Source organism: Dendrobates tinctorius, unplaced genomic scaffold, assembly GCF_039654945.1.
Source record: "Dendrobates tinctorius isolate UK_male_01 unplaced genomic scaffold, ASM3965494v1 ptg000144l, whole genome shotgun sequence".
Lineage (NCBI taxonomy): Eukaryota > Metazoa > Chordata > Amphibia > Anura > Dendrobatidae > Dendrobates > Dendrobates tinctorius.
In genome coordinates this window covers 3,582,024-3,596,891 of record NW_027361811.1, presented here as the reverse complement: position 1 = coordinate 3,596,891, position 14,868 = coordinate 3,582,024, and the positions used below count along the sequence as shown (strand labels likewise).

The 14,868-nt window shown below is 40.6% G+C and overlaps 1 protein-coding gene across 17 annotated transcripts in view; it reads left to right on the top strand.

Annotated features, from left to right (window-relative positions):
- Positions 1 to 14,868, top strand: part of AOPEP (aminopeptidase O (putative)) — a 767,795-nt gene that overhangs the window by 416,841 nt on the left and 336,086 nt on the right. The window lies entirely within an intron of this gene.

The window sequence follows — 14,868 nt, the reverse complement described above, 5'->3', positions numbered from 1 at the left end:
TTTATCCAACATCCGCACAATCTTGCGTTGAAATCTCTTGTCAATTTTTCTTTTGCATCCACATCTAGGGAGGTTAGCCACAGTTCCATGGGCTTTAAACTTCTTGATGACACTGCGCACGGTAGACACAGGAACATTCAGGTCTTTGGAGATGGACTTGTAGCCTTGAGATTGCTCATGCTTCCTCACAATTTGGTTTCTCAAGTCCTCAGACAGTTCTTTGGTCTTCTTTCTTTTCTCCATGCTCAATGTGGTACACACAAGGACACAGGACAGAGGTTGAGTCAACTTTAATCCATGTCAACTGGCTGCAAGTGTGATTTAGTTATTGCCAACACCTGTTAGGTGCCACAAGTAAGTTACAGGTGCTGTTAATTACACAAACTAGAGAAGCATCACATGATTTTTCGAACAGTGCCAATACTTTTGTCCACCCTCTTTTTTATGTTTGGTGTGGAATTATATCCAATTTGGCTTCAGGACAGTTCTTTTTGTGTTTTTTCATTTAAGACAAATTACATGTAGATAATAACAAAGAATTTGTGTTTGCAATCATTTTCAGGAAGAAACTGAGTATTATCTGACAAAATTGCAGGGGTGTTAATACTTTTGGCCACAACTGTAGCTATCTTTTGACTTTCTGAGAACAGGGTACAGCAGAAAGGCTTCTTCTGGAGCTCATTGTCTTACTGCCATAGGACAGTCCGCAAGAGGAGAGGGACATGGATGAGCTCCTGGGATCCACAGAGCTTTACTTACAGATTTCTTAGTTTTAATTTTAGTATGAAACAAAATAAAAGGAGAAGGAAAGAAAGGTAGATTTAATTTTTTCATGTGTGAATTTGTGTGTAGTGTACTTCAGTGGGATTCTCCTTCAGTGCGGTTATTAATAAAACAGCTTTGATTATAAATAAATGTGACTTTTCTCCAAGTTTCTATGTGTCACTTTAGGTGTTGAGTCATAAGCAAGTTGGATAACTTTATTTTGAAAATAATACTTCTATTTATCATGTCTTATTTTCAATGCCACCTATGTGACAGCTGTTCTAGTTATTGTTATTATTCAGTGATGCTTGCATATGTCACCCTTAATATGAAATAAGATCTGGGGGAAGTGAGTCTATATTTATAGTGATGCTTTCTTGGGCACTGCATATTAATACAGCCTTAATTAGAAGTTTTGTCTCCCATTGGTGAACCCCAAGAGGTAAGGGGGCACTTACTTCCTCTTCCAAAGCAGCAAACAGCTTCTGTCATAGACACATTATTGGACTGCAAAGGGCCCATATAGTGTTCTTGCACGGTGGACCTCTTTTCTTTATGTCCATCCATACACCACATACTAGGCTTATTTTAGTAAAATCAATGACAATTGGTAATTCTAAAAAGGAGAAAATTAATAATACATACTGTATGTGTGGAATACCTAATTGGTTCATTATAGATATGTTGGAAAATAAATAAAATACTTCTAAGCATTTGAAAGTGGATATAGCATTGAAATTCTCAGTACAAACTGCATATATTATAAAATTCTTTTATAACTGAGGAAGCTGGCATTATTATTTTTAAAATCCATGTACAGTGGGTACGGAAAGTATTCAAACTTCTGTAAATTTTTCACTCTTTGTTTTATTGCAGCCATTTGGTAAATTCAAAAAAGTTCATTTTTTTCTCATTATTGTACACTCTGCACCACATCTTAACTGAAAAAAAGCAGAAATGTAGAAATTGTTGCAAATTTATTAAAAAAGAAAAACTGAAATATCACATAAGTATTCAGACCCTTTGCTCAGTATTGAGTAGAAGCACTCTTTTGAGCCAGTACAGCCATGAGTCTTTTTGGGACTGATGTACCAAGTTTTTCATACCTGGATTTGGGGATCCTCTGCCATTCTTCCTTGCAGATCCTCTCCAGTTCTGTCAGGTTGGATGAACATTGGTGGACAGCCATTTTCAGGTTTCTCCATAGATGCTCAATTGGGTTTAGGTCAGGGCTCTGGCTGGGCCAGTAAAGAATGGTCACAGAGTTGTTCTGAAGTCACTCCTTTGTTATTTTAGCTGTGTGCTTAGAATCATTGTCTTGTTGGAAGGTGAACCTTCGGCCAAGTCTGAAGTCCAGACCACTCTGGAAGAGGTTTTCATCCAGGATATCTCTGTACTTGGCCACATTCATGTTTCCTTCAATTTCAACCAGTCATCCTGTCCCTGCAGTTGAAAAACATCCCCATAGCATGATTCTGCCACCACTATGTTTCATTGTTGGAATTGTATTGGGCAGATGATGAGCAGTGCCTGGTTTTCTCCACACATACCACTTAGAATTGCCACCAAAAAGTTCTATCTTCGTCTTATCAGACCAGAGAATCTTATTTCTCATAGTCTGGGAGTCCTTCATGTGTTTTTTTTAGCAAACTCTATGCGTGCTTTCATGTATCTTGCACTGAGGAGAGGCTTCCGTTGGGCCACTCTGCCATAAAGGCCTGACTTTTGGAGGGCTGCTGTGATAGTTGACTTTGTGGAACTTTCTCCCATCTCCCTGATGCATCTGTGGAGCTCAGCCACAGTGATCTTTGTTGTTCTTCTTTACCTCTCTCACCAAGGCTCTTCTCCCACGATTGCTCAGTTTGGCTGGACGGCTTGGTCTAGGAAGACTTCTGGTTGTCTGAAACTTCTTCCATTTAAGGATTATGGAGACCACTGTGCTCCTAGGAACCTTGAGTACTGCAGAAATTCTTTTGTAACCTTGGCCAGATGTGTGCTATGCCACAATTCTGTCTCTGAGTGCCTTGGCCAGTTCCTTTGACCTCATGATTCTCATTTGGTCTGACATGTGAGGTCTTATATAGACAGGTGTGTGCTTTTACAAATCAAGTCCTATTAGTTTAATTAAACACAGCTGGACTCCAATGAAGGAGTAGAACAATCTCAAGGAGGATCACAAGGAAATGGACAGCATGTGACTTAAATATGAGTGTCTAAGCAAAGTGTCTGAATACTTATGACCATGTGATATTTCAGGTTTTCTTTTTTGATAAATTTGTAAAAATTTCTACATTTTTGTTTTTTTTCAGTCAAGATGGGGTGCAGAGTGTACATTAATGAGAAAAAAATGAACTTTTTTCAATTTACCAAATGGCTGCAATGAAACAAAGAGTGAAAAATTTAAAAGGGTCTGAATACTTTCCATACCCACTGTAGAAAAAAGTTTCCGCACCTAATATTAAAGTAAATACTTTAAGAGTCCACCTCTGGCTAGATCCATAATATGCTCATTTTAAATTGAGTATTATGCAATCATTTTAATATTAATTTTAAAAGCAAGAATACCTGCTTCATCAGGTCGAAACAAGCTATTTAATAACACTGGGGAACGCAATTTTTTAGGAGTTAGGTCAGACAACTGTTCTTAATTAATTTTTGGATGCTGAATCCAGAAATGATCTCAGTTTTTCTCTATCACGTCAAGTTTTTGAACTATAGGATTTTTGTCTTCTCAAAAATATGTAAACTACTGTACCTAAAAAGTTTTTTTTTTTTTAAATTGTACAAATATGAACAAAAAATGAAATATATAAGAAATAGGCATGACAAATGTTTTTTAACACTATCATGTTTTTTTTACAAAGGATATATATATATATATATATACGCAAGTATTTAAGGTAAAAATGTACATTTATAGCTTTTTCTGGAGTGTTTAACTTGAGGACAATCACGTTTGATGCTCCAGCAATAGTCAGCCATCAAATGTACATCCCATTTACCCTGGTAACGGTCTTCCATAACCTTCAAATCTTGGTGAAATCGTTCACCTTGCTCATCGCTAACAGCACCAAGATTTTCCAGAAAGTTGGCAATGCAGAAAATGTAGTTTAATACTCATGTTGCAACCAAGCGCTTTGTAGCTCTCCAATAGTTTCTGAACAATTTCTTTGCAATTACTTGCACATGTATTTCCAAGAAAGTTCTTGACGACGTCTTTGAATGATAACCAAGCATTCTTAAGATCTGACATAGTCCCGGTGAAATGTTCATCTTTGATGAGCTGTCGAATTTGTGGACCATCAAACACACCAGCCTTTATTTTTTCAATGGACAGTCCAGGAAGTGCCAACATGATGTACTTAAACAGTCGCCGTCAGTTGGCAATGCTTTTACAAATTGCTTCATGAGACCTAGTTTTATGTGCAGAGGTGGGAATAGTATATTCTTCCTGTCAACAAGTGGCTGATGTAGAATGTTAGGATCTCCAGGTTTAAGACCAGATCTTGGAGGCCAGTTCGACTCAACCCAATGCTTTTCTCGAGCTCTGCTATCCCACATACAGAGAAAGCAGGGATACTTTGTGTACCCACGTTGCTGACCAAGAAGGAAGCAAACCATTTTAAGGTCAACACAGATGATCCAATTGTGTGTGTCATATTTCAATAACTCAATAACTCTCTTTACATCTCCATGTTCTTCACGAAGAGAGACAGAATGCCCAATAGGGACTGCACCAAATAAATTGCCATTGTGTAGAAGGACACACTTAAGACTCCGCTTTGAGCTATCAATAAACAGTCGCCATTCATTTGGATTGTACATTGAAAGCCCTAATTCTTGTAGTAAACCAGGAATATTATGGCAAAACACAAAACCGCTGTCACACCGAAAGTACTGCAAAAATGTACCTTCTCTAGTACGAAAGTATGATACCTTCGCTCCTTGTTCAAGTAACTGTTTCTCATTCAGCCTTGATGCTAGTAATTCTGAAGCTTTTTTTGATAAGCCCAATTCACGTGCTAAATCATTTAACTCGTGCTGATCAAATCCCTTACGAAATGAATCCTTGTGACTTTCAAATTCTGCATCATTGCTGTCACTGTGTTCGTCAACATCACTCAGAACTTCTAGAGATGGTAGCTGTTCGAAAACTGGCACTGGAATTTCAGCTGAATGAGGCATTGGTCTGATAGCTGACGGTAGATTTGGGTATTCTATTTTACTTTTATTTTTCCTGTTAAATCCTGATGTTTTCACTAAACAGAAGTAACAGTCTGTGGAATGACTTTTTTGCTCTCTCCACACCATGGGGATACCAAATGCCAACTTTTCACGTGTTCCTTTGGTCCACATCCGTAAACTCTCGACACACTGCTTGCACACTATGTGAGGGGCCCATGGCTTATCTTGATCACCGAGTTTTACTTTAAAATATGCAAAATATGCTTGTTTGACAAATGCACTGATGTTTGCCCTTTGAACTGGAATGGTGAAAACACCACAAATATAGCAGAAGGAGTCAGGGTTGTTGAGGCATTTACGACGAGAGGAAGGAGCAGACATGATCTGAAACAAAGGAAATATGTACATAAGTAAATAAAACACTGAGATGGAAAGTTACAAACTTTGAAAACTAACAAAGAAAAAAATCATAAAAGATATATAAATTACAACTAAGCGCCCAATGTAAAGAGAAAAGCTATCACAAATCCTATTTATTCCTACTATGATACATTTTTTGTGTAAAGATATTGATAATTATGACGTATTGGGAGCTGTACACACCTCTCACCACACTGTCTCAGTTGTGACTAGTCTTACAAGTTGCCACGTAGCTCTATATGAGTCGAATGAGTCGAATTGTACTCAGATAACAAGTCTTATTACAGAAATCAGTGCAATTGTGCTTCTATGGCAGGTAAGTTGAGGAGGAAAAACTTGACGTGATAGAAAAAAACTGACTACATTTTTGGAATCAGCATGCCAATTTTAGTATAAATCAGCTCAAAAACCTAACTCAACAGAAAATTTTTTTCAAATTGTTCCCCAGTGTAATTTATGCAGTTTGTATTGTGAAATCTGGTGATAAATCTCTTTTAATGTTGAAAGAATTGTGTTAACACATCCAACACAAAGCTTTCTACCGGTGTTCTCCAATTAAGTCTACACTCTATTGTATTGTTTAATGTGGATAACGAGTCATGACCAAGCCCAATTTTTAGAATTTTTGGGCAATGTTTCCCATTGTGTTCCATTCATTTCAATTTAAAGTGACAGATCTGCTTATCATTTGTATTAAGTAGACAGAGTAAACTTAGACTGGACAGTCTTAAAATGCACTAACATTTATTACAGTGGCTCATGCTGGTTGGTAAATCTGGTGCATGTTTTACACTTTCTAGCCTTAAGCCCCCGTTACACACTGCGATATCGCTAGCAATATCGCTGTAAAGTCACCGATTTTGTGACGTAGCAGCGATATCGCTACATGTAATACTTACCTCCGACCGGCTCCCCCGCTGATTATCGCTGGTCACGCGAGAAGGTCCTGGATCATTTCTCGTCGGGCGCTTCCTGTGGTGCTGACGAGCGACGCGTGGACGCGGGCGGGAGGACGTCAGGATCGCCGCATCTGACAGGTAAGTAGCGACCCCCGACCCCAGCAATGTTGCTGGTAAGATCTGCCTGTGTGGCAGCTCACTAGCGACGACCACTTAGCGATGCACCCATATCGTTGTCGGGATCGCTGGTGCATCGCTAAGTGTAACGGTACCCTAAGTTTACACCATCTGCTACTTTGCTTGCTTTTTATACCATTTTTAAAGCCAAAAGAATGGAGCACACCATTAGTAAAATTGTTATATTAAACATGCATAGTTAGCCAAACCTGCTTTTCTAGACACTTTCTAAAAGTGTCTAGCGAGCCTCATAAAGTTTCTAAAACCCTTAAAAAAATGGCGCATGACATCTACTATTTAAATTTTAGAAAGAATTTTGGTGAATTTTAGTTAGTAAATGTCCCCTAGAATGCCTAATAAAAATACATTGAGAAGTACACACAAAATAAGGCAAATACCATCTGGCAAAGGATAGGTATGAGTGAAGGTAGCACTCACCTAAAGTTGTGTGCAGGCACAACAGCTATAAAGGTATGGAAAACTGCCGCTGCTGGTGCCCCATGACTTGAGGAAATGGTTTTTATACATTTATAATGGCAAAAAATGGATGCTTGCACATTTCGGCAGGCTGATCTGCGAGAATGAAGGGTCTTGGGATGCCATCCAGTGACACTCTGTTTTTATACCTTGAGAACATTGCTGGTCAGGTGCAGAAACGCATGGTATTGATTAAAACCCATTTTGGTATCTCAAGGCTCTTCATTCCCGCAGCGCAGCCCAACTAAAAAAAACACCTTTCACATTTTTTTGTCCTACTAAAATACATTAGAGCAACTTAATTCATTTCAGCAACTATCTATCTATTTGTTAGATTCTATTCTTATACAGGGTTCTCAAATAATACATGTATACTATGCTAGGTTTTAATGTGTTTAAACTTTTCTGGTAAATAGTCTTCAAGTATTTGACCAGATGATGACATTATATATGATACATAACTAATAATGTAATTCTACAATTTGCTTTGTAGCACAGGGCTCTCAAAATAAAGTGCTGGAGACACTGCTCATCATTGAGATATAAAATGTAGTGTACTTAAAGCAATTACTGGACAGAGGCATCACTAAAATGTAGGTGAATTCCTGACCGCAGTGTTCCCCAACACCAGCCAGGTGCAGGTATCGTTAAATGAATACTATGAGATTCTTGAAGGCCTGACTAAGATGTGTAGCTAAACGATTATGTGCCCTAATGGAAAAAGCTTATTTTGGGTCGTACATGGGCCCATTTTTGACACTGCTGAATTCTGTCTACTTCGGGCCATTGTCAGTCAATTTCAAGCTCAGTGTCCACCTATTAGGTCTCACTAAGCAAGACAGCCAAATTGTCTTCTGATTTGAGGTTAGCAATTCCCAATCTTCTCTGCCTCACATCAGAGGAACCAGTTGTCAGATCAAATGAACTGCAGATCTCACAACCCGCCTAAAGCTTGACATGACATGACCAACTGGCGTCACCAGCCTCTTGCTGTATTTAGGTATGCCAACATTTTGTACCTCATTGGTCACTGACTTCCAGAAAGTTGTAACTTTTTATACAGTCAACGCAACACTCATATGGAATAATGTCACAAGCTGACCTCCTGCGGTCCCACAAAGCAAACACATATGTACAGTGTAACAGAAAATATTATTAAAATATATTAATACTAGATGTGTGCCCGATGCTATCGCATCGGGAGGGCAGTAACATCACGATGGGGCCAGCTTTCTGGCGCTGGGGGTGGCGGCCCACCCACTTCCATGCAGTCACAACCAGCAGGAAAGACGGTGTTTTGCGGCCTGTGCTGGAGATGGTGTGCGGCGCCACCAGAGGGTGGCCGCACCCAATCTCCAGCAAAGGCCTCAAGCTGCGGTCTTTCCTGCCGGCTGTGACTGCACGGAGGTGGGTGGGCAGGCAGCGGCGGGATCCGGCGTGTGTAGTCAGGGTGGGTCCTGGCGGGGGTCCGGCGGCGTCATCCCTCTCATTACTCCCCCCTCATTACACCCTCTCATTACACCCCCTCATTACACCCTGTCTTTATACCCCCTTCATTTAATCCCTCTCATTATACCCCCTCGTTACACCCCTTTCACAGCCTCGTGATTGCAGCGGCGGCCTGGATTCGAGCGGCAGCTGGGATCCAAGTGGTAGCTGGGATTCAAGCAGCGGCCGGCATCCTAGCGGCAGTCGGGATCGCAGAGGCAGCCTGGATCCAAGTGGCAGCGGATCCCAGCAGCGTTCGGGATTGCATAAGCGTTCGGGATCGCAGCTGCATCCTGGATCCGAGCAGCATCACTTGGGTGTTCTAAAATGGCGGTCGGCGTACTTACGGTGTGGCACGGTGGATTGTGGGATTCGGGGACATCCAGACAGAAGTGGATGACGGACAATTTAAGGCAATTATATATATAGATACACAGTATAAATAAAAACTAAGCAGTTTCTCAGACAAATTAAAGGTGTTGTCTGGTCTAAGACGACAAGTCTGCAGTCACTCTGTGACTGCAGACCTCTGAATCCTCACATGCGCGTAGTGCGCAGTGTGAGGATTCTACAGTGTCAGTGCCGGGAATGGCGGTCACGTGACCGCAAGTATGAAAAAATAAAAACCTTGAGGGCACTACAGATAAACCACAGGGAGCTGCAGTCCACACACTTGTAAGAGGAATGCAATGAAAGAAAAAGAAGTGTGCAATATGGACGCAAAAAACCCAAAATAAATACAAATTATATACTAATAATCAATTTTTATTGAAAACAATATAGAAAGGACACACAAGTGACAAAAACTGATTAAAAACAATTAAAAAAGGCCAAAAAAAGGATTTGGCCTGAAATGACACTCCAAAATAACAGGTCTTTAAATGAAGACCTGATACATACCCCCCTCCAATGAAAATGGGCAGAGACTTATAAAATAGTATAATATACACATGTATGCACAGACCAAGATATAAACCCCAATGCGTAATTTGCAGCTCTCAGTCTATCTGAAAACATACAGTACAAAAAACACAATAAGTATGATGTAACAAAGTACAATAATCATAAATAGCCTTAGAGCATGGTTGCAGTTGCCCAAAATATATAAATACACCACACAATAAAACACTATGACTTGAAAAACAACAGTTCTTAAAAAATATACCAATACTCTAAATACCTAAAGGCAATAAACCCATAAGGGTGATGATGAATCAAATATCTGAGAATATGACAGTTGTCAAAAGAATAAATGCAGTTGCCATAGGTGTAGATATACCACACAATAGAAAGCTATAGCCTCAACAAAAAGCTTTTCAGGTCTCTACAATAAGAGACATGCCAATCCTCTGAGTACCCAAAGGCTGCACACCCATGAGGGTGAGATAGAAATATCATAATAAAGTCAAATGCCCACAAGATGTAATTAAAATAGGAGGGGGGATATTACCCCACGCGTATCGCCACCTCTAGCGTGGCTTCCTCAGGGGAAATGGAGGTGAGTCATTGTCACAAACAGCGCCCCTTTTATATATCACAAAATTATCATAAACTACTTACAGATAGTGAAATGGTTCGGCGGGCGTAAGGTCAGCGTCCGGAAATAGCTACTGCGCAGGCGCTATGATGATAACGAAACCGAAACTTAGAGATTGAAAGTCAGCGCAGGCGTGCTGAAAACAAGTATTAGAGGAATGCAACTGCGCAGGCTCAGGGAAGGGAAGAATAAAGCCAGCATATACAGAGAGCTGATGCCCCTGCATTAAGAAAAAATCGCAGCCATTACAATAGGTAATGGTTGGCCACTGAGGTGATGGGTTTACCCAAACCATGGTCCCTGCGTGCACAAGCAATATTTGAAAAATGATGTTTAATACGACAATTTATGTTGGTCAAACAAGCCAAGAGCTCCGCCGTCGTATTCAACATCATTTTCAAATATTGCTTGTGCACGCAGGGACCATGGTTTGGGTAAACCCATCACCTCAGTGGCCAACCATTACCTATTGTGTCATAATGGCTCTCTAGGGCAAACCCGCATCCTAGTTGTTGATAAGGTGGAGTCATCAATAAGGGGTGGTCCTTGTACTGAGGCCCTTTTGAGAAAGGAGTCCAGGTGGATCTTTGATTTAAAAAGTCTGGCACCAGCAGGTCTCAATGAAGAGTGGCTTTTCACTGGTTTTTACAAGAAATAAATTTCATGCCCAGTGATCCACTTATTGTATATTGTCTTTCTTTTTCTTTCAGGTCATGTGAGAGAGGGAATAGATAATTAAATTAATTTTTGTCATGACTGTCCGTGTCCCGGGGTATGGTGGACATTTGTCCATTGACTGGTGACCATATGCTACTTGGACGGGAGAATCCATTATGGGGCTATAAAGGAGAACATGGTTCAACACACTAATAGAACAAGGGTTCTAAAAGAGCCATTTGGTTCAAGTGTATTAGGTGCAGGGAACATAGTCCACTGTACAACTTTCATGTGTGTGGTTTTTCAAATATGTTAGTGGATGATGGTCTACCATCCCCTTTTGCTCCTGTGGGGGCACCCTTTTCTTCCTTGTCCTCACTTTTTTGATAGGAATTGTTCTCCACTGAATAATTATATGTCTTTGTCATGAACAAATTATTTACATAAAATACTTATCAGGCTTTGTGTGTTGCCTTGCTTTGTGTATATGACATTTACCATCCATTTTTATTTTTGCGCTATACATATTGAATATCTCAATCACGACTGTATGGTGTTATACAAATAATTTGTCATTTTTGCGCATAAGCATGGTTTTATGGTCTCTGTGATCTTTATCAACTATTATGCCTGTGCTACATTCTACTTTTAAGTCGCGGCTGTGATTTTTTCTTAATGCAGGGGCATCAGCTCTCTGTATATGCTGGCTTTATTCTTCCCTTCCCTGAGCCTGCGCAGTTGCGTTCCTCTAATACTTGTTTTCAGCACGCCTGCGCTGACTTTCAATCTCTAAGTTTCGGTTTCGTTATCATCATAGCGCCTGCGCAGTAGCTATTTCCGGACGCTGACCTTACGCCCGCCGAACCATTTCACTATCTGTAAGTAGTTTATGATAATTTTGTGATATATAAAAGGGGCGCCGTTTGTGACAATGACACACCTCCATTTCCCCTGAGGAAGCCACGCTAGAGGTGGCGATACGCGTGGGGTAATATCCCCCCTCCTATTTGAATTACATCTTGTGGGCATTTGACTTTGTTATGATATTTCTATCTCACCCTCATGGGTGTGCAGCCTTTGGGTACTCAGAGGATTGGCATGTCTCTTATTGTAGAGACCTGAAAAGCTTTTTGTTGAGGCTATAGCTTTCTATTGTGTGGTATATCTACACCTATGGCAACTGCATTTATTCTTTTGACAACTGTCATATTCTCAGATATTTGATTCATCATCACCCTTATGGGTTTATTGCCTTTAGGTATGTAGAGTATTGGTATATTATTTAACAACTGTTGTTTTTCAAGTCATAGTGTTTTATTGTGTGGTGTATTTATATATTTTGGGCAACTGCAACCATGCTCTAATGCTATTTATGATTATTGTACTTTGTTACATCATACTTATTGTGTTTTTTGTACTGTATGTTTTCAGATAGACTGAGAGCTGCAAATTACGCATTGGGGTTTATATCTTGGTCTGCGCATACATGTGTATATTATACCATTTTATAAGTCTCTGCCCATTTTCATTGGAGGGGGGTATGTATCAGGTCTTCATTTAAAGACCTGTTATTTTGGAGTGTCATTTCAGGCCAAATCCTTTTTTTGGCCTTTTTTAATTGTTTTTAATCAGTTTTTGTCACTTGTGTGTCCTTTCTATATTGTTTTCAATAAAAATTGATTATTAGTATATAATTTGTATTTATTTTGGGTTTTTTGCGTCCATATTGCACACTTCTTTTTCTTTCATTGTGACCGCAAGTATGTGATATGCATACTTTCAGCCAGGACCCGACAAGATTGTTTGCAGCTAGCTCAATGCAAGTATATCGCACAAGGCCAGAAACAGTGTATTCGGGTTGTGGCTGGGAGTATGCATATCTCATTTTGTGGACACATAACCACTACTGATGACCGAGCATGCTCGCCACTACTCAGTACTCACCCGAGCATCTCACTGCTCTAGATGCTCGGAGCTTGCCGAGTATTTTGGGTTGCTCAGCGGGAACTAGGGTCCCCTCACTGCATGTTTGGCGCTCTTTAGAGAGCCAGTGAACATGCAGGGATGGTCTGCCACACACTGTAATGCCGCAGCCATGTTGGTTGATTAGCTGGCCGCACAGCATCATCAGGTCTATGTCAGACCTGGCACCACCATGCTCGTCACAGTCTACTCCGGAATCAGGCAGTGTGGGGAGAGGTGCTGCTGAACTAGGGAGAGATATGCTTGTTTCTTAGTGTAGGTATACCACAATATATTATACACATATCTGTCTCAACTATCAGTCCTCCTGAGGACTAATCCAGCAACATAGATATCAGTGCTAGGCAGGCAGGCAGTGTATGTGGCAGACTGCAGTGCATATAGCAAGAGGGTCCATTCCAGTTCTTTGTGCTGCTGCTGCTGCTTTTACAGATATTTCTAGACATAGCCCCAGGTATCAGGGGCCAGGAATAATTTATTTTTGGATCTTAATCCTGATTATTTGCTCAAAAAACAATCCAGAGAAGACCGTTGTTTTTGCTCCATTTGCTTGTTGGCACTGCAGAATACAGCCAGATCCCTTCCATATTACAGCGCTAAAAATCCATAAATCCATCTATTTAAAACTACGGTTTGTCCGTCACACGTGTCACATATAAGTGCGCTCAAAATTCTGCCATTTCTGGCCTCCATTTAAATTATGTTGCAGTGTGTTAGCGAAGTTATTGACACCAGTTTGCTGTTAAAAATAGTTACCTACAGGCCAGCTATTTAAAACTGTGGTTTTCCGTCACACGGGTCACATATAAGTTCGCTACAAATTCAGCCATTTGTAGTGAACGTGGAAAATATTGTCCTCCATTTAAAATGGGCAAGGCAAGGGATGGGGAACCGGACGTGATGGTGCATGGAGAGGCTGAGGCCGTGGGCAAGCTGAAATTGTGCCACAACACCCACATCTTCATGCCTGACCTTCCTGTCCCAATTACTAGGGGACCGCACAGGGCTGCCACTAGGAATTTCGGGGCCCCATACTGGCAAAATTTTCGGGGCCCCCTTGAGACTCCGCCCAGGCTCCACTCCAGCCTCGCCTCCACCCCTCAAACTGTCCACAGTCCCACCGCTCTCGGAAAAACTACACTTCTCACCTATCACACATTAACAGTTCCCATCACCAGATCACACATATAGCCGGCAGCTTTTGCTTTGGACAAAAGATTTTTTTTTAAGCCGCCACCATAACAGGGTAGACACTTTTGGCCAGGCCCTACTCTACTGTAACCTATTAAATATTTGTTAAAATATGCAATACAATTTAGGTATATTTTTATTTATTTTTCAATTTTTAAAATGACCAATAATATCACATACAAGGAACAAATACTGCTACACCATGTCCAGACCACATATTACCACCACATAGTGACCTATAATACCACATACAAGGAACAAATCCCAACACACCATGACCAGACCACATATTACTACCATAGTGACCGAATAATATCACATACCAGGAACAAATGCCACCGAACCCTGACCAGACCACATATTACCACCACAAAGTGACCAAATAATAGCTCATACAAGGGACAAATACCACTGCACCAGGCCCAGACCACATATTACCACCACATGGTGACTGAATACTACAATACGTATCATTAATAAACAAAAATAATACTATCACCATAAGTGGCATTATACACAGGAGATCTGTATTTAGTATGCAGTGTCTGTGTACAGGTAATATAGTGATCAATGACATTATACACAGGAGCTCTGTATATAATGTACAGTGTTATGAATGAGTCACCGAAGGAGGAAAAAACAAAAATACAAGCTAAGTCCAGAAAACCGGAGAGGTTGGTAGCTATCGGATTGCAGACCCCTGATCCTATCCACAACGACTAACAGTAGCCGTAGGGGGTTCCTACGATACCCTAGACCCCTCGAACACAGCCGGAGAACTAAATAGGCCTAAAGAAAGAAAGGGGAAATCTAAGCTGCCCCAGAGCAGACCCCAAAGCAATAGGCAGCCTCCAACATATAATGACGGTGAAGCAAGATGAAAACACTAACACAGATAGAAAGATAGGTTGAGCAAACGATGGGGCCCAAGCTAACTAAAAAGGACAGGATAGAAAAGCTGCTGTCTGCAATCCGTAAAAAACCATACCAAAAAATGTCCCAACCGTCTGATAGGAAAAACAGGCCCTGAAGTCGCTAGGACTTCAAAAAGACTATATCAGCACTCAGGTAAATTCTGAGGACAGAGCA